Genomic DNA, 27,442 nt, shown 5'->3' with positions numbered 1-27,442 from the left:
AAGAAAGATAGGTCTTTCAATGGCATGAACAAAGTAATTAATTGCTTGAATGAGTAAAACTCCATTTTTAATGCTTTTGAAAATTAAACAAGTAAAAGATGAATATTATTATTTAAAAGTGAGCAATTTTTAACAAAAATTTTACAGGAAGGTTGGGTGATAGACTCAGTAAAATTCTTGGAATTTTATATCTAATATGCCAAGAGATTAACTGAGTTATTGCCATCTGTTGAAGAAAAAGGGGGAAAAATCTTAGAGTATGACAAATAAAAACTAGATACTTAAAGATGTTCAAGAATATTTGTTCCATCATCTGGTGTCACTGACAACAGGGGGACAGCTTGTTTCAGAACCACTCTTCTCTAAGACTCAACCAGAAAAAGTTTGAAAAAATTAAAATATGAGAAAAAACAATAACAACAACTATTTGAAGATACTGGAAGACTCCAAGGCAGTCAAGGAGTTTGAGGACTAAGATCTCAGAAATAAGAGAAGCCCAAAGAAGAGAATCTAACATTTAGTGTAGCTTTTACTCTTGAGAAACTGATAAGCTGTGAGGTTGCAAAGAATGTGGAAGTTTAAAAATTAAGACTATAAGCAGAGCTTTAGATGACCTCGTAGATTCAGGAAAGTATTTTGATTTCAGGGTCCACTGAGGAAGAAAACTGCTGGTAAAGATTCCAGGTTGTCTGCTGAAACTTAAAGGTACTAAATAACCCTGGTATTAAAGGAAACTTAACATAGACCAACCCCCCAAACAATGGTTGAAAAATCACTGTCAGTTTCCAAATGTACAATTGAAAATAGTCCTTAAAGATGGGGACAAACAAAGATATATTTAGATGAACAAAATTGAGAGAATTCCTTATCCATAAGCCACTCTAACTGCAGAATGTGAAGAACTAAAGAACCTCTTGATGAGGGTGAAGTAGAATGAAAAAAAGCTGTCTTAAAACTAAATATATGTGTGTGTGTGTGTGTGTGTGTGTGTGTGTGTGTGTGAGTGTGTGTATATAACTAACATCATGGAATGTGGCCTCATCACTTCATGGCAAATAGAAGGAATAAAGGGAGAAGCAGTGGCAGATGTCCTCTTCTCAGGCCCTAAAATCACTGCAGATGGTGGCTGCAGCTGTGAAATCAGAAGATGATTGCTTCTTGAAAGCAATGACAGACCGAGGCATTGTGTTGACAAGCAAAGATCACTCTGCCAACAAAGGTCCGTATAGTCAATCTACAGTCTTCCCAGTGGTCAGGTATGGTTGTGAGAACTGGACCATAAAGAAGGCAAAGCACCAAAGCATTGATGCCTTTGAACTGTGGTGCTGGAAGAGACTCCTGAGAGTCCCTTGGACAGCAAGGAGATCAAACCAGTCAATCCTAAAGGAAATCAACCCTGAATACTCATTGAAAGGACTGATACTGAAGCTGAAGCTCCAGTATCCGATGCCAACAGCTGACTCACTGGAAAAGCCCCTGATGCTAGGAAAGATTGAGGGCAGAAGGAGAAGAGAGTATCAAAGGATAAGATTGCTGATGGCACCATCAATACAATGGACATGAACTTGGGCAAAATTAGGGAGATGGAGTGGGACAGGGAGGCCTGGCATGCTAAAGTCCATGGGGTTGCAAAGAGCTGGACATGACTGTGTGACTGAACAACAACAACAAAGCTAAGGAGCATTTTTAGGCAGAAGGAAAAAAATCCAAGATGGAAACATGGTATTTGTTATATCAGGAATGACGATCAAAGGAAAGAGTAAATATCTGAAGAAATCTAAATGAATATTGAATTCACATGCTAACTAATAACATGTATTGCTGAAAATATTGATACATAACAGTAGTAACTTAAATGACAAGACATACTAAATAAATGTGAAATGTTCATAAATTCATAAAAGTATTAAATTTGATAGACTTTAGTTGATGCATGTTGTAATTTCTGTAATACTAACTAAATTTCTAAAGGAATGGATAATGAGAAAGTTAATAGAGAAAAAATAATCAACATAACTCAAGGAAGTGAAAATAATATAGTAGAAACAGTATAAACCTTAGATCAAAGTGGCAAATTTAAACAATTTTTTCAGTAATTACATTAAGTGTAAATGGCTTAAAAACAAAATGTTGCTTAAAATTAAACAAAGTAACTTAATTAGATGCCTTGCAATCTATTCTTACAAATATAAAGAAAAAGGGGAATTAAAATTCAGTGAAAACTATAATGAAGAGAATGAAAAGCGATATTCTATGCAAAAAAGGAAAAGAAAATCACAAGAAAATAAGGGACGTGAAAATAAGGGACATGAGAGGTAGGAAAATGGGAGAAGATAATAAACTATGTAATGTGGATGGGAAAAGAGGAGACTACATAAAAAACTAAGATCTGAGCCATGCGTGGTATACTTCACTTCATATCTAATTAGAAAAGGAAATAAAATAAGCCAATCTTCCTATTAACATTTATATATATTCTTTGCAAATATCTGGTAGTTTCAATTTTAAAGTTTTCATATGACTTGCATTAGAGGTAATAGAAGCAAGTCTCCTATAGAGATGAAACAGATATCCCTCCATTCCAGAGAAGTCATTTTTTTTTTTTTTTTATGGTACATAACATTCTGTAACATTCAAGGTATTAGAGTAAAACTCTATATCATGCCCTGATATTTTGAAAGACAGTTCAAATTATCTGCTATGAAAGAGCAATTCATTTCTCTATTCTTGATGGATTTACTCTAATGTCCCCCTTGTTTTAGCTTCATCAGTCATCTGGTACATGATGAAATGTGAATTCCACATTTAGAATAAAGGATAGATGTCTTCTAGTTACTATTCATACTGACTAGGTGCAAAAGACCTTGAAAAGATCAATTTAGGATTGCATTTTTTTAAAATTTTAAAATCTTTAATTCTTACATGCATTCCCAAACATGAACCCCCCTCCCACCTCCCTCCTCATAACATCTCTCTGGGTCATCCCCATGCACCAGCCCCAAGCATGCTGTATCCTGCGTCAGACATAGACTGGCGATTCAATTCTTACATGATAGTATACATGTTAGAATGCCATTCTCCCAAATCATCCCACCCTCTCCCTCTCCCTCTGAGTCCAAAAGTCCGTTATACACATCTGTGTCTTTTTTCCTGTCTTGCATACAGGGTCGTCATTGCCATCTTCCTAAATTCCATATATATGTGTTAGTATACTGTATTGGTGTTTTTCTTTCTGGCTTACTTCACTCTGTATGATCGGCTCCAGTTTCATCCATCTCATCAGAACTGATTCAAATGAATTCTTTTTAACAGCTGAGTAATACTCCATTGTGTATATGTACCACAGCTTTCTTATCCATTCATCTGCTGATGGACATCTAGGTTGCTTCCATGTCCTGGCTATTCCTAAGCAGTCTGGGACATAGTGAATTGGAGTAAGAGAGAGAATAAGATCTGAAGAAGCAAACAAGGTAGTTAATGTAGTATCTTGCTGTATCAAGGGTGGTCTTAGACTCCAAATATCTAAATTCACAGAATTTCATAGGTAGGATAGACTTAGTACTCATCCTTGGTAACTCACTTATTCACTTGTCAAGCAGTTTATTTAATGCTTACTTTTTCATTATCTTTTTTTGCGATTTGGAAATTGAAAATGAGAATATAACTATTGATCCTCAGATATCTGTATGAAATAAAATAGTCTAAGTAAAATATCATAGGAACGTATACACAGTTCAGTAGAATCACAATGGAGCTGGTGATTAAATGTAATGGGATGAAAGGAGTCAGGAAACTTACAGAGAGGTCAGCTTGATTGGATTTTATAAATTAGCAGATATGACCAGTTGAGAATAAAGTAAAGGGAATTCAATCAAAAGTGAATGTCATGAGGAAGAGGTGTAAAAGTGAGAGGTGTCAGAGAGAGGAAAAGACCCATAGGATCCTTGGCATGTTACCTTAGGCAATTTAGATACTTCATGGTCCCACAGACAATCCAGAGCTTCTGAATTATTAACATGGGAAATGAGGTACATGATTACATTTGTATTTTATCCAAATGAATATGGAGGAAAGATTTAGGGTGAATTTGAAAAGTGTGAGATTCCAGGAAAGGAGACCAATTAGGAGATTAAGGATTATCAAAATAATCCAAAATGATATATTTAGGTGTTAAAGTATATTAGGAATAAGAAGACTGGAGACAGAGAAAATACACACTTGAGACTGTACAAAGAAACCTTAAATATCATTAGGATGTACTTTAAAAAAATATTATCAAGTGAGATATATTTTTGATCAAATCACTGATCTCCAGGTTTGTATATCTTTAAGTGGGAAGTCAGTTTCTTTCAAACCTGATTATCTGTTTCTTGGAAATACTGTTAGATGCAGCATTATTTAGGTTAGTGAACAAATTTGTGCTTTAAATCTCATCTGTCATTAAGCAAATTATTTCCATCATAGGACACCTACTATGCTAGTAAGAAAAAAAAAAAAAGAAACAGATTAAATTTGAGATAAATACTATAATCATTCTCATTTGACATATAATCCTAGAATTATATGTATATCTATAAAAGTTATGTCTGTGTGTGCTTGCATGCATGCAGTTTTAGGTATTACATTTTTGTTAACATGAAAACTGAATCAAATTTCAGCAAATATGGAAAAATACTGGGAAGCTATTTTTACACCAATAGCAAACATTCAATATTAGGCTAAAGAGATAATTAACAGAAAACATGACACAACAAGCTTTAAATCTGTAGAATACTGTGAAAACTGAAACCCCTACCAACTCCCATGCCTTTTAAATGTATCTTGCACTAAATTCTCATAGTCAGTAGCAAGGGAGAGTGGGTGATGGTGCATTTTATGTCTATTGTACTGGTGTAATTATTAAAAGTATAGATTTACAGTTACTCAAGTGACTGATTTGGATAATAAATCACATGTTCACCCCAATTTTAGACTTCTCTGACTTGTCCTGTATCTTATCAACTCCTAATATTTGTGTCCTGACTCTCTCTTGTCTCTGCTTTATATACTACGTTAAAATTAGTAATACCTTGTGACTTACTTTATATCAGCAGAAGTAGTGTCTGTGCAGGGGAGGGATCAGGTAGCTTTTTAAAAGAGGGAAGGCATATTATGTCACTTTCTTTTATGCATAGACACCTTCTTCATCTTAGAGAAGAAGATCTACTGAGTAATCAACCTCCAGAAAGGAGCACCATAATAGACAGTAACACAAAAAATCATTTTTTGTCAAATTAACACTGGCTGAATATTTAATAACATATAGTTACTCCAATTCACTTTGAGAGAGGATAGATTTTATTTGTGAAACTAATGGGTAATTTAAAACTTAAAGATTTATGTATAATTAGGGTTTGAAAGTGAAAGTCGCTCAGTTGTCCCCAACTCTTTGCGACCCCATGGACTTAGTCCATGGAATTCTCCAGGCCAGAATACTGGAGTGGGTAGCCTTTCCCTTCTTCAGGGGATCTTCCCAACCCAGGGATCGAACCCAGGTCTCCCACATTGCAGGTGGATTCTTTACCAGCTGAGCCAAAGTGAAGCCCAATTAGGGTTGGAATATATGCACAAATGTATTGTTTTATAATGAAACCAGTTTCTTAAAAATAGAAATGTGAATATCCCTTGATCATCTCTCATGGAATGCTAAGCATATTAACAGTGAAAGAAAGTTCCAGAGCTGAGTTTCAAGGGCCTTTCAACATAAATTTTATTATTTGTCAAGTCCTTTCACAATTATTATTTAAAACACTTTCCACTGTGATTGAAACATATAGGATTTTCTGAAGGGTTTATTAATTTTAGGTTAGAGACTATGTCAATATATTTTTTTCACTGCAAAATATTACTCCAGAGTATTAGCTCAATAAAAGTTTGCAGGATGATTAAATGAAAAAACAAATTTTAGTAACACAAGAATGTGTAGAATGGCAGTGTTATAAACTAAGACGGTACAATGATTTTCTTATACAAATCATTACCACTGTGATATAATACAATAAAAATAAATTTAATGAAATATACATAGCCAAATTAACTGGGTATTACTTATATGTACAGTTAAAAGGTATCATGTATATATCGAGAAAAAAAATTTAAGAGCAAATTCAATGCACTAAATGTTTCGCCAAAGACTAGGGACTCAACATTTCTCTAAAGTAATCACAGGCTACCAGCAGCTGCTTGGCCAAAGTTTTTTTCAAAATTAAATATTTGATGTCTGCTAAGGTATAACTCACTCTTACCATCTGATCTTGTAGACTAAAACCACTGCAAGGCACTTCTGAGTCACTTTCAAATTTCTCAGAATACTTCTCCAGGTGAGAAACAAATACTGAAATCTTATTTCTTCTATGGAGACTGAAGAATAAAATTGCTAAGTGAAGTATTTGCTTAAAGTTAAGAAGCAACTGGAGAATGTGGTGATGTTTTGACTTCTGAGCTCTGGGGTATTTTTTTTAATTATTATTTTACTTTACAATGCTGTATTGGTATTGTCATACATCAACATGAATCTGCCACGGGTGTACATGAGTTCCCAGTCTTGAGCCCCCCTCCCACCTCCCTCCCCATACCATCTCTCTGGATCTTCCCCGTGCACCAGCCCCAAGCATCCTGTATCCTGCATCGAACCTAGACTGGTGATTCATTTTTTATATGATATTATACATGTTTCAATGCCATTCTCCCAAATCATCCCACCCTCTCCCTCTCCCACAGAGTCCAAAAGACTGTTCTATATATCTGTGTCTCTTTTGCTGTCTCGCATACAGGGTGATCGTTACCATCTTTCTAAATTCCATATATAGGTGTTAGTATACTGTATTGGTGTTTTCCTTTCTGGCTGACTTCACTCTGTATAATCAGCTCCAGTTTCATCCACCTCACTAGAACTGATTCAAATGTATTCTTTTTAATGGGCGAGTAATACTCCATTGTGTATATGTACCACAGATTTCTTTTCCATTTGTCTGCCGATAGACTTCTAGGTTGCTTCCATGTCCTGGCTATTATAAACAGTGCTGCGATGAACATTGGGGTACACGTGTCTCTTTCAATTCTGGTTTCCTCAGTGTGTATGCCCAGCAGTGGGATTGCTGGGTCATAAGGCAGTTCTATTTATAGTTTTTTTAAGGAATCTCCACACTGTTCTCCATAGTGGCTGTACTAGTTTGCATTCCCACCAACAGTGTAAGAGGGTTCCCTTTTCTCCACACCCTCTCCAGCATTTATTGCTTGTAGACTTTTGGATCACAGCCATTCTGACTGGTGTGAAATGGTACCTCATTCTGGTTTTGATTTGCATTTCTCTGATAATGAGTGATGTTGAGCATCTTTTCATGTGTTTGTTAGCCATCTGTATGTCTTCTTTGGAGAAATGTCTATTTAGTTCTTTGGCCCATTTTTGGATTGGGTCGTTTATTTTTCTGGAATTGAGCTGCAGGAGTTGCTTGTATATTTTTGAGATTAGTTGTTTGTCAGTTGCTTCATTTGCTATTATTTTATCCCATTCAGAAGGCTGTCTTTTCACCTCTCTTATAGTTTCCTTTGTTGTGCAGAAGCTTTTAATTTTAATTAGATCCCGTTTGACTTCAGGCTCTACTACAAAGCCAGTTATCAAGACAGTATGGTACTGGCACAAAGACAGAAATATAGATCAATGGAACAAAATAGAGAGCCCAGAGATAAATCCACACACCTATGGACACCTTATCTTCGACAAAGGAGGCAAGAATATACGATGGATTAAAGCCAATCTCTTTAACAAGTGGTGCTGGGAAAACTGGTCAACCACTTGTAAAAGAATGAAACTAGAACACTTTCTAATACCATACACAAAAATAAACTAAAAATGGATTAAAGATCTAAACACAAGACCAGAAACTATAAAACTCCTAGAGGAGAACATAGGGAAAATACTCTCTGACACAAATCACAGCAGGATCCTCTATGACCCACCTCCCAGAATACTGGAAATAAAAGCAAAATAAACAAATGGGGTTTTATTGGTAGGTAAAACACTATGTCTTTTGGAGATGCATTCAATGATAGACCCTGAAAAATGTTTCAAATGTAAGTAAAGCTCATATAAATACTGTAATTAAGATTACATTGATGAATGCAGTACATTTGGATGTTTATTAACTCCATCTATATAAATGAATATTTACCTTTAAATTATTAAAGTAATCTAGAAAAGTATGTGAAACAATAACTTCCCCATGCACAAACTGGATTTAGAAAATGCAGAGTAACCAGAGATCAAATTGCCAAATACACTGGATCATAGAAAAGCAAGGGAATTCCCCTTAAAAAAAAAATCTACTCTGGCTTCATTGACTATGCTAAAGCCTTTTGCTGTGTGGATCATAACAAATTGTGGAATATTCTTAATGAGATATGAATAACATACCACATTACCTGCCTCCTGAGTAAACGTTACACAGGACAAGAAGCAACAGTTAGAACTGGACATGGAAAAAAGAGACTGGTTCAAAACTGTGAAAGGAGTATGTCAAGACAGTATGTTGTCATCCTGCTTATTTAACTTATATACGGAGTACATCATGTGAAATGCCAGGCCAGATGAATCACAGCTGGAATCAAGATTGCTGGGAGAAATAACAACAACCTCTTTTGCAGAGATGATACCACTTTAATGGCAGAAAGTCAAGAGGAACTAAAGAGACTTTGATGAGGGTGAAAGAGAAGAGTGAAAAGCTAGCTTAAAACTCAACTTTCAAAAAAATGAAGATCATAGCATACGGTCCTATCACTTCCTGCCAAATAAATGGGGAAGATGTGGAAACTGTCATATTTCATTTTCTTAGGCTCCAAAATCAATATAGATGGTGACTGCAATCACAAAATGAAAAGATGCTTGCTCCTTGGAAGAAAAACTATGACAAACCTAGACAGTGTACTAAAAAGCAGAGACATCACATTGCCAACAAAAGTCCATATAGTCAAAGCTATGGTTTTTCCAGTAGTCATGTACGGATGTGAGAGTTGGACCATAAAGAAGGCTGAGCGCTGAAAAATTGATGTTTTTGAGCTGTGGTGCTGGAGAAAACTCTTGAGAGTCCCTTGGATAGCAAGGAGAGCAAAACAGTCAATCCTAGAGGAAATCAGCTCTGAATATTCATTGGAAGAACTAGTGCTTATTCTCCAATACTTTGGTCACCTGATGGGAAGAGCTGACTGACTGGAAAGGACCCTGATGCTGGGAAAGATTGAGGGCAAGAGGAGAAGGGCAGAGGATAAGATGATTAGACAGCATCACTGACTCCGTGGATGGTGACAAAGGATGAGATGGTTGGTTGAGCAAACTCGGGGAGATAGTACAGGACAGGGAAACCAGATGTGCTGCAGTTTATGGAGTACCAAAGAGTTGGACATGACTTAGAGATTGAACAACAACAACAAATCTAGAAAAAAACAGGTAGTCTGAAAAAAAAAAAAAAAAGCGCAATCTTTTAAAATCTACTGTTATTCTTCCTTTATCAAATGAATCACCCTTCTGATCTTGATAGAATGCATATATTTAGAAAAAAAATCTAAAGAGAAACTTCAGTGTTAGCCTATGACTTGTGCATGACTGAAGTACCAGACTATGGTAGGTACAAATATACAAAGAATATTCAGTTCTGTGGTAAATGCATCCATAAAACTAGAGGGGTCGAGTCTGTGATATGAATGCTCAGTTGTGTCCTGTTCTTTGCAACCCCATGGACTGTAGCCCATCAGACTCCTCTGTCCATGAGATTATTCCAGGCAAGAATACTGGAGTGGATTGCCATTTCCTCCTCCAGGGGATCTTCCCGACCCAGGGATCAAACCGGTGGCTCCTGCATCTCCTGCATTGGCAGGCAGATTCTTTATCACTGAGCCACCAGGTAAGCCCCTGTGATGTGAGACAACAGTCAAAAAGCAGTGGTCCTTAGCCATGAGTAAATTTTACCCATAGGGATATTTGATAATGTCTGGGCGAAAAAGAGTCAACCCAATGTCAAGACAGTGGGTAGGACATGCAAGGAGCATATAGATCATGTGAGAAGAGGATAGGGGTGCCACTAAATATTCTACAGTGTACAAGAACACCCCCACACAAAGGTTTATCCAGGCCAAAGGGACAACTATGCTGAGGTTTAAAATCTCTGGGGACTTCCCTGGCAGCCCAGTGGTTAAGACTCTATTATGCCACTGGTCGGGAAACTACAGATCCCACATGCTATGTGGTGTGGCAAAAACATAGACAAATTTTTAAAAAGCAAAGTAAAACTCTGGTCAGGTAAGGGCTCTAAGAATTAGTCAATGGCTAATAAAATAAACTTTAAATGAGAACACGCAAGCCACTGGGTCCCCAAAACATTATGCAATGTTAAACATTCATGAGGGTCATGCAGGAAAAATAGTAAAATGAACATTGTGCTAAACTACCACTGAAGTAATTGTTCAGTAGAGCACAATATGCCTATCACAGGACACACGTGATAAAATTCTCACAGTTACTGAAGGGAAATATGTTTTCTCTTCCTTAAGCAATTTATTTCATTTTATTTGAGAGTTATTTCCCCTTTAATTTTAACTTGACAAAACTAAGAAAAGCTTATAGTATCACATAATAGAGTCTCAATGACCACTTTAAATGAATTAATGTCTCTGCTTATGTCCTCTATATATTCTCTTTTCACTTCAGCACTCTCACCCCATTTCCCCTTTCATATTACTTTTTACATAAGCTGGAGGAATCAATTGTATCTAGACATAGGATAAATAATACAGTTCAAAGAGTTCTTAGTAATTGAATCCTAAATTAATAAACTCAACATTGAATACAAATTTGAAACTGTTATGAAATTATTAAGGTCTAGAGAAAACTGTGTTGGAGAAGGAAATGGCAACCTACTCTAGTACTCTTGCCTCGAGAATCCTGTGGACAGAGGGGCCTGGTGGGCTGCTGTCCATGGGTCAGAGTCGGACACGACTGAAGCGACTCAGCATGCATGCATTGGAGAATGAAATGGCAACCTGCTCTAGTATTCCTGCCCGGAGAATCCCAGGGACAGAGGAGCCTGGTTGGCTGCCATCTATGGGGTCTCACAGAGTCGGACGGGAGTGACTTAGCAGTAGCAGCAGCAGAGAACTGTGTGACTGAGATGGTAAAGAACCTGCCTGCAATGAAGGAGACCCATGATCGATCCCTGGGTCAGGAAGATCCTGTGGAGTTAGGAATGGCTACCCACTCCAGTGTTCTTGCCTGGAAAATTCCATGGACAAAGGAGCCTGGTGAGTTACAGTCCATAGGGTTGCAAAGAGTCAGACACGCCTGAGCAACTAACACACATTTATTATTGATCAAAAAACACTGATAATTTTCAATAATGTCAAAGTTCTAATTGTTAAATGTTATTAAAAGAAAAAAAAAACAAGAAGGGAGAAACATTCATTAGAAAATTTATATGGAACATGAGAGATTGAGAAAAGGCTATTTCAAAATTATGATTTTCACATAGATGAAGCCAAGTAAGTATGTCCTCCCTTTTGACACTAACAGCTAAAATGTTACTAGTATTATACATTTGGAGGTAATCTGAAATCCTTAAGTTATTTTTAAAGATAAAAATAAAAAAAAGTATGCATGCGTATATTAAAGTACACATAAGAGTATGTCCCATTTATTAGAACCACCAACATCAAAGAGAGGGATAGATACAGATAGATGGATAAATGAGAGAAGTATCTATATTACTATTGATGGTTCTAATATATGGAAATATTAATTAAAAATTAAAAATACAATGTAGAAATATGGTTCAAGGTGGGAATTATTTATCAGACCTGCCTTTCTATGAGAACTCCTCCTGTTTCTAGCTGGGAAGGGAAGGAAAATGAAGAAAAGGTATTAATGCCTGGAATAATTTACTTAAAAACCTGATGAAAAGACGAGGGGCAGAAGTTGCTAGAAACCTCAGGCAGCCTCACCCTGTCCCCAGCTGACTGGAGCGCTGGCATAGCTAGACTGGTTTCCAGGTGCTCACCAGAGCTGTGATCTACCTTTGACTCACAACTTCCGTTTTCCTTTTGGCGGAAATGCTTGAGACAGAGAAACCTAACCTGAACCTGATCGCAGTGGATCAGAAAAGTACAATGTCAACGCTTCCAGTCCTGTGGCCACAGGAAGAGCATACCCATAGGTAGGTGGGAGGGATGCTCGATACCAATACGGTATCCAGCACTCTGATCATTAATACAAAAGAAGATTGGAGATTATTGCTTGTCAAGCTGATAAGGTTCCCTACGTCCACTTAGAACATACAGCAACGGTTTAAACAGATCTCAGCTTCCAACTCTCAGATCTGACATGACAAAGGAAAAAGAACATTTACCTTTTTGCTGAAGCTGAAACTCCAGTACTTTGGCCACCTCATGCGAACAGTTGACTCATTGGAAAAGAGTCTGATTCTGGGAGGGATTGTGGGCAGGAGGAGAAGGGGACAACAGAGGATGAGATGGCTGGATGGCATCACTGATGCGATGAACGTGAATCTGAGTGAACTCCGGGAGTTGGTGATGGATAGGGAGGCCTGGGGGACTGCGATTCATGGGGTCACAAACAGTCGGACACGACGCTGAGGCTTGGCTCAAGATCAGATCCTGACTTACAAATGTTCAAAGCACAAACAAATTGAAAACATTTTCCACAGATTTCAAAGATAATGATACATTAGAAAAGTAAAACAACACTCCTTTTCCATCTGTCTGTGACTTAATAACTTCTAAAATATTTTTGGGGGGCTGTTTAACCAGACATCTTTGCTTACAGGACAAAACCAAGATTCCATTGTTGCTGCTGTTTTGGATCTGCAAGTCCCAAGTAAGCAAGGCATCAGTGTTTCCTTGTGAGAGCTACTACCCTAGTCTTGTGTCAACGGCCCCGGAATACTCCTCCCGGCTAGATCTCAGTTTCATTGTTTAATGCTAGTATATCTATCTGTCTTTCTATTGATCTTTTTGGTAACCAAATGTTTTATCCCTGAGCTAGAGTGTTCCTGAGATCAGGTATCTCTGTGATTCTTTCAAATTCCTCACACTTTGCTCCAATTTCCTTGAAACCCTGAAGTTTGCCAGCTACTTGGAGTATTATTGACTGCCTTTACAAGACTGGGTTATCATCCTCAAATGTGTGATGTTGATTTCTGATCTAGAATTCTAACAGCATATAAGAATGGAAATGTGCAGGCTGTCTTGAGCTGTTGGGCTCAGTGCAAAGGGGAAATAGAGGCCACTTCCCATGGGAAGATGGGCTCAGGAAGAAAAAGCTTGTGCACATAGTCAGTAGATGAAGGTGTATGTGAAAAAAGAGATGGATTTGGGAGGTAGAATGTTGGAGAATTATCTGATTTAGTAGGAGCAAGAGAGTAGACTTGTGAAACATGTTTCAGTAAATCCCAGGGAGAAAAAGATACATTAGTTGGACATACCTGGTTAGAGCCCTTTTCATGATATTAACTGTTGTTTTGCTTCTGCTAAGTCACTTCAGTCATGTCCGACTCTGTGCGACCCCATAGACGGCAGCCCCCCAGGCTCCCCTGTCCCTGGGATTCTCCAGGCAAGAACACTGGAGTGGGTTGCCATTGCCTTCTCCAATGCATGAAAGTGAAAAGTGAAAGTAAAGTCGCTCGGTCGTGTCCAACTCCTAGCAACCCCATGTTGTTTAATATCATATAAAATCCTCATGCTTTGAAGATAATCTAGAGGATTCTATAGAATGGAAAAATATTTGCTAGTATGCCGATCCTCTGGTGTGTATTTTATCTCCTATGCCTGCATGTAACTTAAGGTTTTGCTTTGATCCTGTCTGTAGCCTGATCAGTCACATCAAGGTGATCACTTTTTTTCTCTAACTCATCCTACAGTAGCTCAAATTCCAGTTACAGCATATGACTAGAAACATATTTTAACAGAGTTAAAATACAGCTTGTTCTGATTTAGTTTAGTATTCTTTTCTTTTTTTTTATAATTTTTTATTTTTATTTATTTTTATTTTTTTTGTTTTTGTTTTTTTTTTAATTTTTTATTTTTTTAAAATTTTAAAATCTTTAATTCTTACATGCGTTCCCAAACATGAACCCCCCTCCCACCTCCCTCCCCACAACACCTCTCTGGGTCATCCCCATGCACCAGCCCCAAGCAAGCCTGCACCCTACGTCAGACATGGACTGGCGATTCAATTCTTACATGACAGTATACATGTTAGAATTCCCATTCTCCCAAATCATCCCACCCTCTCCCTCTCCCTCTGAGTCCAAAAGTCCGTTATACACATCTGTGTCTTTTTTCCTGTCTTGCATACAGGGTCGTCATTGCCATCTTCTAAATTCCATATATATGTGTTAGTATACTGTATTGGTGTTTTTCTTTCTGGCTTACTTCACTCTGTATAATTGGCTCCAGTTTCATCCATATCAGAACTGATTCAAATGAATTCTTTTTAATGGCTGAGTAATACTCCATTGTGTATATGTACCACAGCTTTCTTATCCATTCATCTGCTGATGGACATCTAGGTTGTTTCCATGTCCTGGCTATTATAAACAGTGCTGCGATGAACATTGGGGTACATGTGTCTCTTTCAATTCTGGTTTCCTCGGTGTGTATTCTTTTCAATTATCCTAAAGGCAAATAAATAAATCAAAGGCAAATAAACAGACTTCACAAGTACATGATCCAAAAGTGAAGATAAAAACTCTGTTTTGATTCCTCTGTTATGATTAGAGTAGGAAAATACATGTAATAGACTGATTGGAGCCTCTCAAACTACCAAGTAGCAAAATGTTGATCAATTTAAGAAATAAAATTTCTTCAGATAATCCCTTTCAAAAGCTTAAACAAATAAGTCAGTAGAATATATACTTATTAATTGCTTGCCTGCTTGTACTGTAAAATGATACTTTCTATCAGCATAGTTTTTTTATATCTAGTTTTTACAGTTTTGCTTATTCTTTGAATTCTGTATATTTGAAACTCATTGTTTTTGTTCTTAATCATACTCATTACAGTCACCTCTCCAACTTGTTTTCTACTTCTTGCTATTTCAAATTTCTTCTTTGAATTTGCATACTTAATATTCAGATTCATTTCTGGACAGTTAAAAAAACTCCTTAGTTCTTCTGGTTTTCTCTCTTTCCAGGAGTTCTTAATTCAATGTTAAAGCAGTGCTTTACTAATCTTCTTTATTTTCCTTGTGGGAGTTAAAGCACAATTCTCTGTGAAGAAATGCTTTAAATATAAAGTTTGAAACAGAGTTTTATCTTCCTGTCTTTGACCTTTTCACTCAGAAAGATACTATTTTGAAGATTTTTTTCTCACCATCAGATGATGCACATCAACAGTACTAAGTTTAATTTATCTGTGTTCACAAAAATACACAATCATTTGATGTGGGTCTGCCTTTTTAAGGTAAATAATTCAGGAGTTAGATTTTCAGGTAAATTCTCAAGTATAGACAAAATTACCTGAGAGTTTCTGCCATAGCTCTTCTCTCTCAGGTTAGACAAGGCTGATACAACATCTTGTCTCTATTGCTGCTCTGAAAATAGGTTCATCAGTACCGTCTTTCTAGATTATGTATATATATATATATATATAATGATATAATATATTATTATAATATAATAGAGGGTAGGAGGTATGGAGAGAGTAACATGGAAACATACAATACCATATGTAAAATAGCCAATGGGAATTTGCTGTGTGACTCAGGGAACTCAAGTCAGAGCTCTGTAACAACCTAGAGGGGTGGGATGGGGAGGGAGGCAGGAGGGGGGATGGGTAAACCTATAGCTGATTCATGTTGTGACTAGCTGATTCAGGTGGTAGAAACCAACACAATACTGTAAAGCAATTATCCTTCAGTTAAAAATAAATTTTTAAAAAGATTGATACAATAAAGTGCTATAGAGAAGAATTCTACATACTGGAAATACGAAGGTCTTAAAGGTAATGTTGTTTCTGCCAAGGAAGAAAAAAGGGAAGGTCAAGATACTTCAGTTCAGTTCAGTTGCTCAGTCGTGTCCAACTCTTTGCGACCCCATGAATCGCAGCCCACCAGGCCTCCCTGTCCATCACCAACTCCCGGAGTTCACTCAGACTCACATTCATCGAGTCAGTGATGCCATCCAGCCATCTCATCCTCTGTCATCCTCTTCTCCTCCTGCCCCCAATCCCTCCCAGCATCAAAGTCTTTTCCAATGAGTCAACTCTTTGCATGAGGTGGCCAAAGTACTGGAGTTTCAGCTTTAGTATCATTCCTTCCAAAGAAATCCCAGGGTTGATCTCCTTCAGAATGGACTGGTTGGATCTCCTTGCAGTCCAAGGGACTCTCAAGAGTCTTCTCCAACACCACAGATCAAAAGCATCAATTCTTCAGTGCTCAGCCCTCTTCACAGTCCAAATCTCACATCCATACATGACTACTGGAAAAACCATAGCCTTGACTAGAAGGACCTTAGTCGGCAAAGTAATGCCTCTGCTTTTCAATATGCTATCTAGGTTGGTCATAACTTTTCTTCCAAGGAGTAAGGTCAAGATACTTAGAAGAGAAAAATAGCACTAACAAAAAAATATACTTTGACTTTTCTACCAGCTGAAACCATGTGTCCAGTAGATGTCAGAGCAATTGTAAATAGGGAATTATAGAAAAACATCCTCAAAGATTGTACCATCTTTAGGTCCCACAAACATGAACTGTAATAGAAGCAATGTGTCACTAAGATGTAGATATAGCATTCAAATGACATATTTAATCACAATATACAATCTGTTTGCCTATTATAAAACACATACAGTTCGTGAATCAGGTAACTAAGAAAAATGATAATGACATTTTTGACCCCAAATGAAGGAAGTGTTATGCATCCTGAAAGATACAGTGTTTGACAGATAATGCTGTTATTAAAATGAGAAAACAAGACCCTCCATCTTGCCCTGGAGAGAAATGTGTTCACAGCCCTCTTCCCTTTCCTCTTTTCTTGCCAATTTGATAAAGGAACTCCTTGAATCTTCCTGACAACTTGGAACTTCTTGATCACTCTGGACTCTTATTAAGACATATCCAAACTCAGTCTACTTTACCACACCAACCCATTAATGATTGGAACTGAATATGTGTCCGTAACCTATAAGGTGTGTGATGGGGGAAGGTCACTGAGTAGGGAACAGACACTGGATGGGGGAACATGAATACAGTAATACAGAAAGGGAATTCCTAGCTCAACACCTCCTATATCAGTTGCAAGAAATTATTGGTAGATCATCATGGCTTTGCAAATCTTTACCCATCAGTTGGGGTGCCAGGGTCAAAGAAACTCAGTACCTTTTAGAGCAAGAACAAGAGATTTTACAATACCTTTTATATTTCTATGAATAGAATTCTAAATTATAATATATAATTTTGATTGCTTTATTTTTAAAAATGTTTTTAATAACCCATTGCAGATGAAAGTAAGGGTTCACTATGACCAACAACTCTGTTGACATTGTGAGCCTAGAGATTGGGAAGCAACTTCCTTTCTAACCTCTCATATTAAGAGCATCATCTTAAACACTGAATTGGATATTATGAGGGAAGGGAATTTTCAATTTTAAGTCCTTTACATGAAATCTTCTATTAGTTAAACAATGTTATTTTCTGCTGAAGAGTGATTGTTTCATTAAAAACAATCTAGACCCTTGAGTAAAGTAGCATATTGAATCCAAAAATGACTAGAAACAGTTATCCCAAATATTACAAGATTAATAATATCTATTTGAAGAATGTTCACATTTTATTTTAAATATATTGGTATATATTACATATCCATGTATATTCACTTGTATTCAATACATGTACATATACACATATACAATCTAAATTGATTTCAGTATATGTAATCATTTTTTTACAATTATTTGACTAAAGAAGTGAAAAGAATCAATTATCAGCCACTCCTAAGTACTGTTTGAAAATGTATACTACTTTATATCTTAAAGTTTAAATACGAATCCTTTCAGAAAAACCCACTGAATTCTTTAAATCTCTGGAATGTCTTCAATGATCTCCACCAGAACTAAACATGATAAATTATGACCAACCAAACAGCCAGGTCAGAACTAAATAAGAAACCTTAATTACTGCTGATGTCTTCAAATACCAAGACTAAGTTCAGTTCAGCTCAGTTCAATTCAGTCTCTCAGTCGTGTCCGACTCCTTGGGACCCCATGAATTGCAGCACGCCAGGCCTCCCTGTCCATCACCATCTCCCGGAGTTCACTCAGACTCACGTCCATCGATTCCGTGATGCCATCCAGCCATCTCATCCTCTGTCGTCCCCTTCTCCTCCTGCCCCCAATCCCTCCCAGCATCAAAGTCTTTTCCAATGAGTCAACTCTTCGCATGAGGTGGCCAGAGTACTGGAGTTTCAGCTTTAGCATTATTCCTTCCGAAGAAATCCCAGGGTTGATCTCCTTCAGAATGGACTGGTTGGATTTCCTGGCAGTCCAAGGGACTCTCAAGAGTCTTCTCCAACACCACAGTTCAAAAGCATCAATTCTATCACTCAGCCCTCTTCACAGTCCAACTCTCACATCCATACATGACCACAGGAAAAACCATAGCCTTGACTAAACGGACCTTAGTCGGCAAAGTAATGTCTCTACTTTTGAATATGCTATCTAGGTTGGTCATAACTTGTCTTCCAAGGAGTAAGTGTCTTTTAATTTCATGGCTGCAGTCACCATCTGCAGTGATTCTGGAGCCCAAAAAAATAAAGTCTGATACTGTTTCCACTGTTTCCCCATCTATTTCCCATGAAGTGATGGGACTGGATGCCATGATCTTCGTTTTCTGAATGTTGAGATTTAAGCCAACTTTTTCACTCTCCTCTTTCACTTTCATCATGAGGCTTTTTAGTTCCTCTTTACTTTTTGCCATATTCCATGTTTTAGATGTGTCTACAGTTTTTAAATGTCAGCGGAGTTATTTGAGGTTCTGCTTAAAACTAAAGTGCTTGCTACAAGTTGCACAGGAACAGTAAGTGGTACTAAAAGCAGAAGGAAAGTGCATATTACTGAACATTATACTTCAATAGACTGGAGATGGAAATGGCAGCCTATTCCAGTATCCCTGCCTGGGAAATGCCATGGCCAGAGGAGACTGTTGGGCTATAATAGGGTCGCAAAAAAGTCAGACACGACTGAGCAACTAAACAACAGTACCTCAATAGACTGTGCTTAGTTGCTCTGCTGCTGCTGCTGCTGCTAAGTTGCTTCAGTCATGTCCGACTCTATGCGACCCCATAGACGGCAGCCCACGAGGCTCCCCCATCTCTGGGATTCTCCAGGCAAGAACACTGGAGTGGGTTGCCATTTCCTTCTTCAATGCATGAAAGTGAAAAGTGAAAGGTAAGTCACTCAGTCATGTCCGACCCTCAGTGACCCCATGGACTGCAGCCCAACAGCCTCCTCCTTCTGCTCAGTTCTGTCCAAATCTTTGCAACTCCATGCACTGTAGCCCACCAGACTTCTCTGTCCATGGAGGTTCTCCAGGCAAGAATATTGGAGTAGGTAGCCATGACCTCCTCCAGAGGATCTTTCCAACCCAGGGATCGAACCCAGATTCCCTGCATTGCAGGAGGACTCTTTACCGTCTGAGCCAACCTACACTTCAACAGAAAAGTACAAATGAAAGTCAGACTCACACTGAAGGCCAAATCTTCAATAGATCTGCATCCCAAACTCACACTGACTTGTCATGTTTACTTGGAGATGTGTAAATAAACCAACACGTATTGAATAGAGGTGACTGATACATTTGTATTTTGTTGAAATGGAAAAATAGAATTATGATTAATAGTGTTAACAGGTATCTTTTTACTGGATACAGGAATGAGCCAAATACAAACTTCATACTTTTCATAAACATGCAGCTCATTGAGTAAAAGGGGCAAAACATTACATAATAGAAATTATAAAACACACTGGAGAAGGTAGTTTATTTTTAAAAAAGGACATTAGGTTACTGAGGTGATAATCCTGAACCTCTGAACTCATTATAATGGAAAGTTGTTTTTAATCTCTCCCACAGGAAATCCTCTCATATCATGTTCAGGATACATAAAACTATACTGGATGATTTTATAAAGTATTGCTATTGGCTGTTATCAGGAATGCCTTATTATCTATAAAGTTCCTAGATCCAAAATATCAAAAAAATGCTTTCACTTTTTTAGTATAATGGAGAGTTGGTTACTTTGGGAATAAACATAAGGAATCATATTATAATATCTGTTTAAGTTAATATAGTAAAATAAAGTGATAAACAATATTGATAAGATGAAAAGCTTACAAAACTACCATATCAAATATTTCACTTCAAGAATACACACACACACACACACACACACATCCCTTGCATAACTGACTAGGTGTTCATGGTTTCCATAATCCATGAATGATGGAACTGTAGTTAAAGTGAAGCAAAAACAAGATTAAGTAGAAAACAGATCAATTCCAGTGATCTTTTGGATAAAGTCAAAGCAACTGACTGAACTTTTGCCCTTTTTTTTTTTTCAATCTGTGGTCTGCAGGGTCAGAATATATATATCTTGAGACAAATATTTACTTTTTTTCATCTTGTCATCTTTGCCATTTTGCTTTTGGAGAGAGAAGCCAAAGATGTCTTTTGTCATGAAGGCCTGTTTGATCTGAGGTGAGTACACTTACCAGGTTTAATATTCTTCAGAGAGGACTTCCTTCTAGTCAAGCAATTAAAGTGTAAGCTTCAGAAATCCTCCAAAAACCTTTCATTCATTCTATCTTTTGCTTTGTTCCCTGATAAAGAAAACCATAAATTCTATTTACCTAATCATTCCTCAATCATCTCTTATTTGTTATTGTCTTTTATATAATAAGTTTGATGAGTCTTAGTATCCTGGAATATAAAATATATAATAATTTTCTCCCATCATTGATGTTGTTCAGTCATGAACTGGGGTCTGACTGTTTGCAACCCCACGGACTGCAGCACATCAGGCTTCCCTGTCCTTCACTATTTCCTGGAGTTTGCTCAAACTCATGTCCATTGTGTCAATGATTCCATCCAACCATTTCACCCTCTGTTGCCCCCTTCTCCTGCCCTCAATCTTTCCCAGCATCAGGGTCTTTTCCAGTGATTCAGCTTTTTGCATCAAGTGGCCAAAACTTCAGGATCAGTCCTTCCAACGAATATTTAGGGCTGATCTCCCGTCATTATATTTAATAACTATTTTCTGTCAAATGTCTTCCAATCTCTTAACAATAGATTGAGTAGGTCTAGCAATTTGTGGGTCAGTTCTAACTATTAAAACTAGCCAACTTTAATCATTTTCAAGGGAAATTCAAAGTTGTCTTCTCCCTCAGTACAGGCTTAACATGTGGGGTGAGGGTTTGGGGTCAGGAGCTAGGGCATGTTCTTCTCTTTATATATTATATACTACCTCTCCTGGGTCTTCTAGGCTCTAGAGAGATTCCACTTGTGAATGGAGAGGAGGAAGAAAACAGCAACTGGTCTTTTGAACCAACTGGGTGAAGTTGTAAATTTGTCTTTGGTTTGTCTTATTGTGTTTTGGCTTGTACTTCTCTAACACACTGCTCCTAGCCATGGAAGCCATAGTTAGGAAAAATATATTGTAGGTGTTCAAGTACCAGCTGTCTTTTGTGTATATGTGTGGGTGTATGCATAATTTTTTTCACAGTGCCTTGAAAGACCTCCTCACTGCACAATTCTCTGATAGGAGAAGTTTGTCTTAAAATCAGTCTCTTAAATCCCATCTCATAAATTATGATTGATAGTTCATCATGCAACATTTACTGTTGAAATCCTCTATAAAATGACTACTTATTTTTTAATTGGAATATAATTGCTTTACAAAGTTGTGTTAGTTACTGCTGTACAATGAAGTGAATCAGCCATATGCATGCATATATTCTCTCCCTCATGGACCTCCCGCCCCACCATCCCACCCCTTTAGTCCATCAAAGAGCATGGAGCTGAGCTCCTTGTGCTATATAGCGAGTTCCAGCTGGCTATCCATTTTACACATGGTAGTGTATATATGGTACCTTCCACGCTGAACAGTCCTTCTACAAGAATTTTACAAATTCTTGATAAGCAACATCAGGCTATTACACTGCCTAACCCAAACCTTTTCTCAACCTACCTCTCTCCAATTATCCTATATTTGTTCAGGTTACACACAAAAATTATGAGCATATATAATGTCTGATTAGATGCTCAATCCAGGAAAGAAATGCCAACTCAATCCTCTTTCAGAGTCTCCATTCATTTTTGTGAGTACTTCCTCTCGCTTGGCTTTTAGGATGACATCTCATCCTTCGTTTCCCTGGAAAACCATTCACAAAATGAAATTAAATTATCTCTCAATCGATCTCCACCTTCAATGAATACAGAAAGGAGATGTGTAGGGTAGTCAAGTTGAAGCAGACATCTGCAAAATACTGGAAGTTAATTTGGTGTTTTCTTTAAAATCTGAGGATATTTTCCCCCAACAATCTGAGGATTGTGACTCAGTCACAATTCCAGGACACTAGGAAAATTTTTGTGTGAATAGATATCCCTCAATTATACTATTCTCCAAAATCATTGGTTCAAAATGTATTCCTACAATTGATATTGGAATTTCTGTCTACTGGATTTTCCAACTGTCACAATTACTAGATTGCTTCCTGGTATATGGCTTTAACTTGAATAACTGTCAGTTTAAGTATCAATATCCAACTTAAAACAATGTTGCCCCTTATCATAGAAAACAATTGTATATGATTCAAACTAATATTTAAGAGAAATCAAATGGCCAAATAAAACCAAAGAGAAACAATGATATTGATATAGTAGGTAAAATCTAATAGATTTCCCTAATAGTAGATTTGGTGAAGAATCTGCCTGCAGTGCAGAAGACCCCAATTCAATTCCTGGATTGGGAAGATCTGCTGGAGAAGGGAAAGAATTCCCACTCCAGTATTCTGGCCTAGAGAATTCCATGGACTCTATAACCCACAGGGTCACTCGACATGACTTTCACTTTCTTTCTTTTCAGGTAAATTCTCTGTGCATTGAATCATGTATGGTTAAACCATGTGTGGCTACCATACCGTGTCTTTTGTTCTTCATATGAAATCCTTTGCTTACATTTTTTCCCTTATTTTAAGAAAAATACTTTTTATATCTATTATAACCAAACACACACACACATAAAACACACACATGACTACTGTGTCAATCCTTTGTAAATTCAGAAAAGAAAGTGAAGACATTAGTGATGACCTAACTTATCTACGAGATGGAAACAGAGTGACAGATGTAGAAAACACATTTATGGTCACCACAGGGTAGGTGGCAGGGAGATACAGTGAGAAACTGGGATTGACATATGCACACTACTACATACACAACAGATGACTAATAAGGACCTCCTGTATAGCGCAGGGATCTCTACTCAATACTTTGTAATGACACATATGGGAAAAGAATGCAAATAAGAGTGGATATACATATATGTATAACTGATTTACTTTGCTGAACACTTGAAACTAACACAACACTGAGAGTCCACTATACTCCAGTCAAATTTCTAAGAATAAAAGCAGGAATATCAGAAAGGCAGTAAATTAAGGGCTCAGGATATGTGAGGAAAGAAGTCTGCTATTGTTTTTGGTTTCATGGAGCCCAGTTCTCATCCATATTCATGTCTCAACTTTATTCCTACACCCTTTTCTCATATCCTTACCCATCCAGCCAGATATGCGGAACTATTATTCTCAAAATACATTTGACTACCCAAGAATTTTGAATGTATATATTTTTAGAACTCAGAACCTGTAAAGTCTATTTTACCTTATCCAAAATAATTCTGATCTTTTGGATTAACTTCTCCTTAAATCTTAACTGCTCTCAGACTTATGCTTTTAGCTTAATAGATTATCTTTTCCCCATGTCAAACCTATTTCTAATAAAAGTAGCTTTAATGTCCAAATTCCTTTCTGAAATATCAGAAATGAGTTTTTTCAAAGAGTGAAATGTGTACCACCAGAGTATTGCCAAATGCACTCAGGTAGCATATACAATTCAAGTGAATATATACTGATTGCTTTTACAGTATCTTTCTTTGCTATTTTGAATTGTCCATATATCATTCAAGACTCTGAGCTTTGTGCAACAAAAATGTATTGGAATTGATTCAAGTAAGAAAAGATTTTACCAAAAATCACTGGGAAAGTCATTGAATTATTAGAATTTTGACTGTGGTGTTGGAGAATACTCTTGAGAATCCCTTGGACTACAAGGAGATCCAAACAGTCCATCTTAAAGGAGATCAGTTCTGGGTGTTCATTGGAAGGAATGATGCTGAAGCTGAAATTCCAATATTTTGGCCACCTCATGGGAAGAGTTGACTCATTTGAAAAGACCCTGATTCTGGGAAAGATTGAGGGCAGGAGGAGAAGGGGACGACAGAGGATGAGATGGTTGGATGGCATCACTGATTCGATGGACATGGGTTTGTGTGAGCTCCTGGAGTAGGTGATGGACAGGGAGGCCTGGTGTGCTGTGATTCATGGGGTTGCAAAAAGTCGGACAAGACTGAGTGACTGAAATGAACTGAGGAAATCATCTCAGGGAAAAAAAAAATTACATGGGTACAGGTAGGCTTTTTGTTTATTGTTTAGTTACCATGTACACTAGTCAGCCAAAATTACCAACAAAGACATCCCAGAAAATGAAGAATGCATTAGTAGGATTTAGTTTCTGCAGCTGCTAAACTACTTACTACAGTGTAACCCCTCCCCACAATTCCATTCCAACTCCTATTGTGAGCAGCTTTGCTACTGATGACCCAAGAAACTGGCTGTGACTGATGTCACTGACTCCAATCAACTAAGTTCTCCTATAGAGAATTATCTCCAGATTAGAAATCCAATCAGCAAGAGGCTTGAGGGCTGAGAAAGCACTTCCAATTTCTGTGGCACAAGGTAACTTCTGTTTACCAAGACTCACTCAAAAAAATTCTCTCAAAATAGTAAGGGAGTATGCATAATGGATAGGGCTTCTCAGGTGGCCAGCTCAGTGGTAAAGAATCCACCTGTCAATGTGGGAGACGTGGCTTCAAAACCTGGGTCAGGAAGATCCCCTGGAAAGGGAAATGGCAACCAACTCCAGTATTCTTGGGTGGAAAGTCCCATGGACAGAGAAGTTTGGTGGGCTACAGTCCAGGGGTTCACAAGAGTTGGACACAATTCAGTGACGAAACAACAGCAACAACAATGTATATAATCACAAATAGTGTTTATGCATGTTACCAGTTACAGAAGATTCTGAAAACACACAAAGGTGTCAAAAGGTGTGGGTTGGTTACCAGCTTTACTCCTAAAAGGGTTCTTGGACATCTGACTATATTTAGATTTTAATTTATTACATCCTAACACCTCTTATCCCAAATACCAACTGGGGACAGTCTTCCAGCTGACCCTCATCCAGACAGTTGCCAGAAATGCTACTATGCCCTATACTTTCCCGAGTAGTGACTCAGCTATAGTTAGTCTTCTGAGTTGTGTATGGAAACTCATCCTACACCAAATGTATGAATTGCATGGAAACCAGAGAAAGAGGGAAGAGAGTACTTTCATCCTATAGGCAGTCTATCCTAAAAAGAAATGTAAATAATTTCATGTTTACAGACCTTGTTTCAAATATCATTAATAAGATCAGTATTACTGCTTCTAATAAGGTGAGATGAAGAGAAGGACTATAAACCTAACTCTAATATTTTTCTCTGAACGCAGATAACCCCTCTAAGAATTAGGAGGACAAGAGGATAGCATTCTTACTACTGACCAGATTGGGTTCTCTAAACTCATCAGGCTTAGCAATCCAAGGTATTTTGAGCCTTGAAGTTATCCCCTTGGAAGAAGAGAGCAAAGATATTTAATGTAAGCTTCCTCTAATTTTCATGAGACTACCCCCAAAAGTCAACCACAATTTCTTCATGCATCTTCCAGAAGTCATTGTTGAGCAGTACAACTGTTGCTCTAGAAGGCTCTGATCTATATCAATTCAATTCACTTTAAGGCCAAGCTGCCCTGCGGGCTGGAGCTTCAATTCTTTTATTACTCACTTTAGATTACGCCCAGCCAAATCATCCCATACAGCTCTCCAGACACTATGTAAGGACAAAAATCAGCAACATAAACATGATAGAATTTATTCAATAGAATCCCCTTTTCTATTATCAAATATCAAGGGAAACACTGAAGTCCAACCATAATTAGCCTTTTCCTTGTAAGAGAAAACCAATATAAATAAATAGTATTCTTTTCCAACCAACTTCTTAATTCTAATCAATCTTGGCCATTGGATCTCAGTTAGATACTTGGGTGGAATAAAGCTTAATCAGTAGCTTGGCTGGGTGTTTTGTTGTCTTAAGATTTTTAAAATTAATTCAGAATCCTTAATATATTCTTGATTTAAACAGGTCAAAACATTGATAATGCACTTAGGATTATTAGAGTTCACAAGATATCAATATACAAGAAAATTCCCATGTCCAACAACATTTAACCTAGGAAAAAATAATGCTTTCATTTTTAATACCTAGTATAATCTAGACTTGCATTGCTTATTCTTGTCAAAAATTAAAAATAAAAGCATGGGAATCAGAAGTTTCTAGGGGAGGAAAGGGAGTAGTGAAAACTTCAGAGGAAAAAAAAAATTTCTTGCATCAAGTGTCACTAAGATTTTAGTCTAGTACTATCATAAATAAAAATCAATGAACCTAACCACCATTCTGAGAAATCACCACTTATCAAGTGGTTGATTATGGTGCCCAGATTATCATATCTAAATGAAATTCTGCCTTTGCTTCCTGTTTTCTTTCATAGAGCTTAATATCTGACCCACTTCTGCCTTCTCACAAAAGTTTAGAAAGTTGCAATGATGACTCTTGTCAACTGCTTAGGGTCAAATCTTCCCCATGCGACGTACTTAAATTCTCTTTACTCATCTTCCTTTGAACCATTTTCTGGACATTCCAATTCTCCAAGAATTGTAGGCTTTCTCTGAGGCCATTTCCTCTAACTAATGAGCAACTTTGTGTGTCTGTGTGTTTTTAATGTTAGCTTAGGGCTTGCCAGGTAGTGCTAGTGGCAAAGAACCCACATGCCAATGCAAGAAACTCAAGAAATGCAGGTTTGATCTCTGAATAGGAAAGGTCCCCTGGAGAAGGACATGGCAACCCGTTCCAATATTTTTGCCTGGAGAATCTCACAGACAGAGGAGTCTGGCAGGCTATGGTCCATAGGGTCGCAAAGAGTT

Source organism: Capra hircus, chromosome 8, assembly GCF_001704415.2.
Source record: "Capra hircus breed San Clemente chromosome 8, ASM170441v1, whole genome shotgun sequence".
Taxonomy (NCBI): Eukaryota; Metazoa; Chordata; class Mammalia; order Artiodactyla; family Bovidae; genus Capra; species Capra hircus.
The sequence above is the reverse complement of the archived record's forward strand: the minus strand, read 5'-3'. Positions refer to the sequence as shown.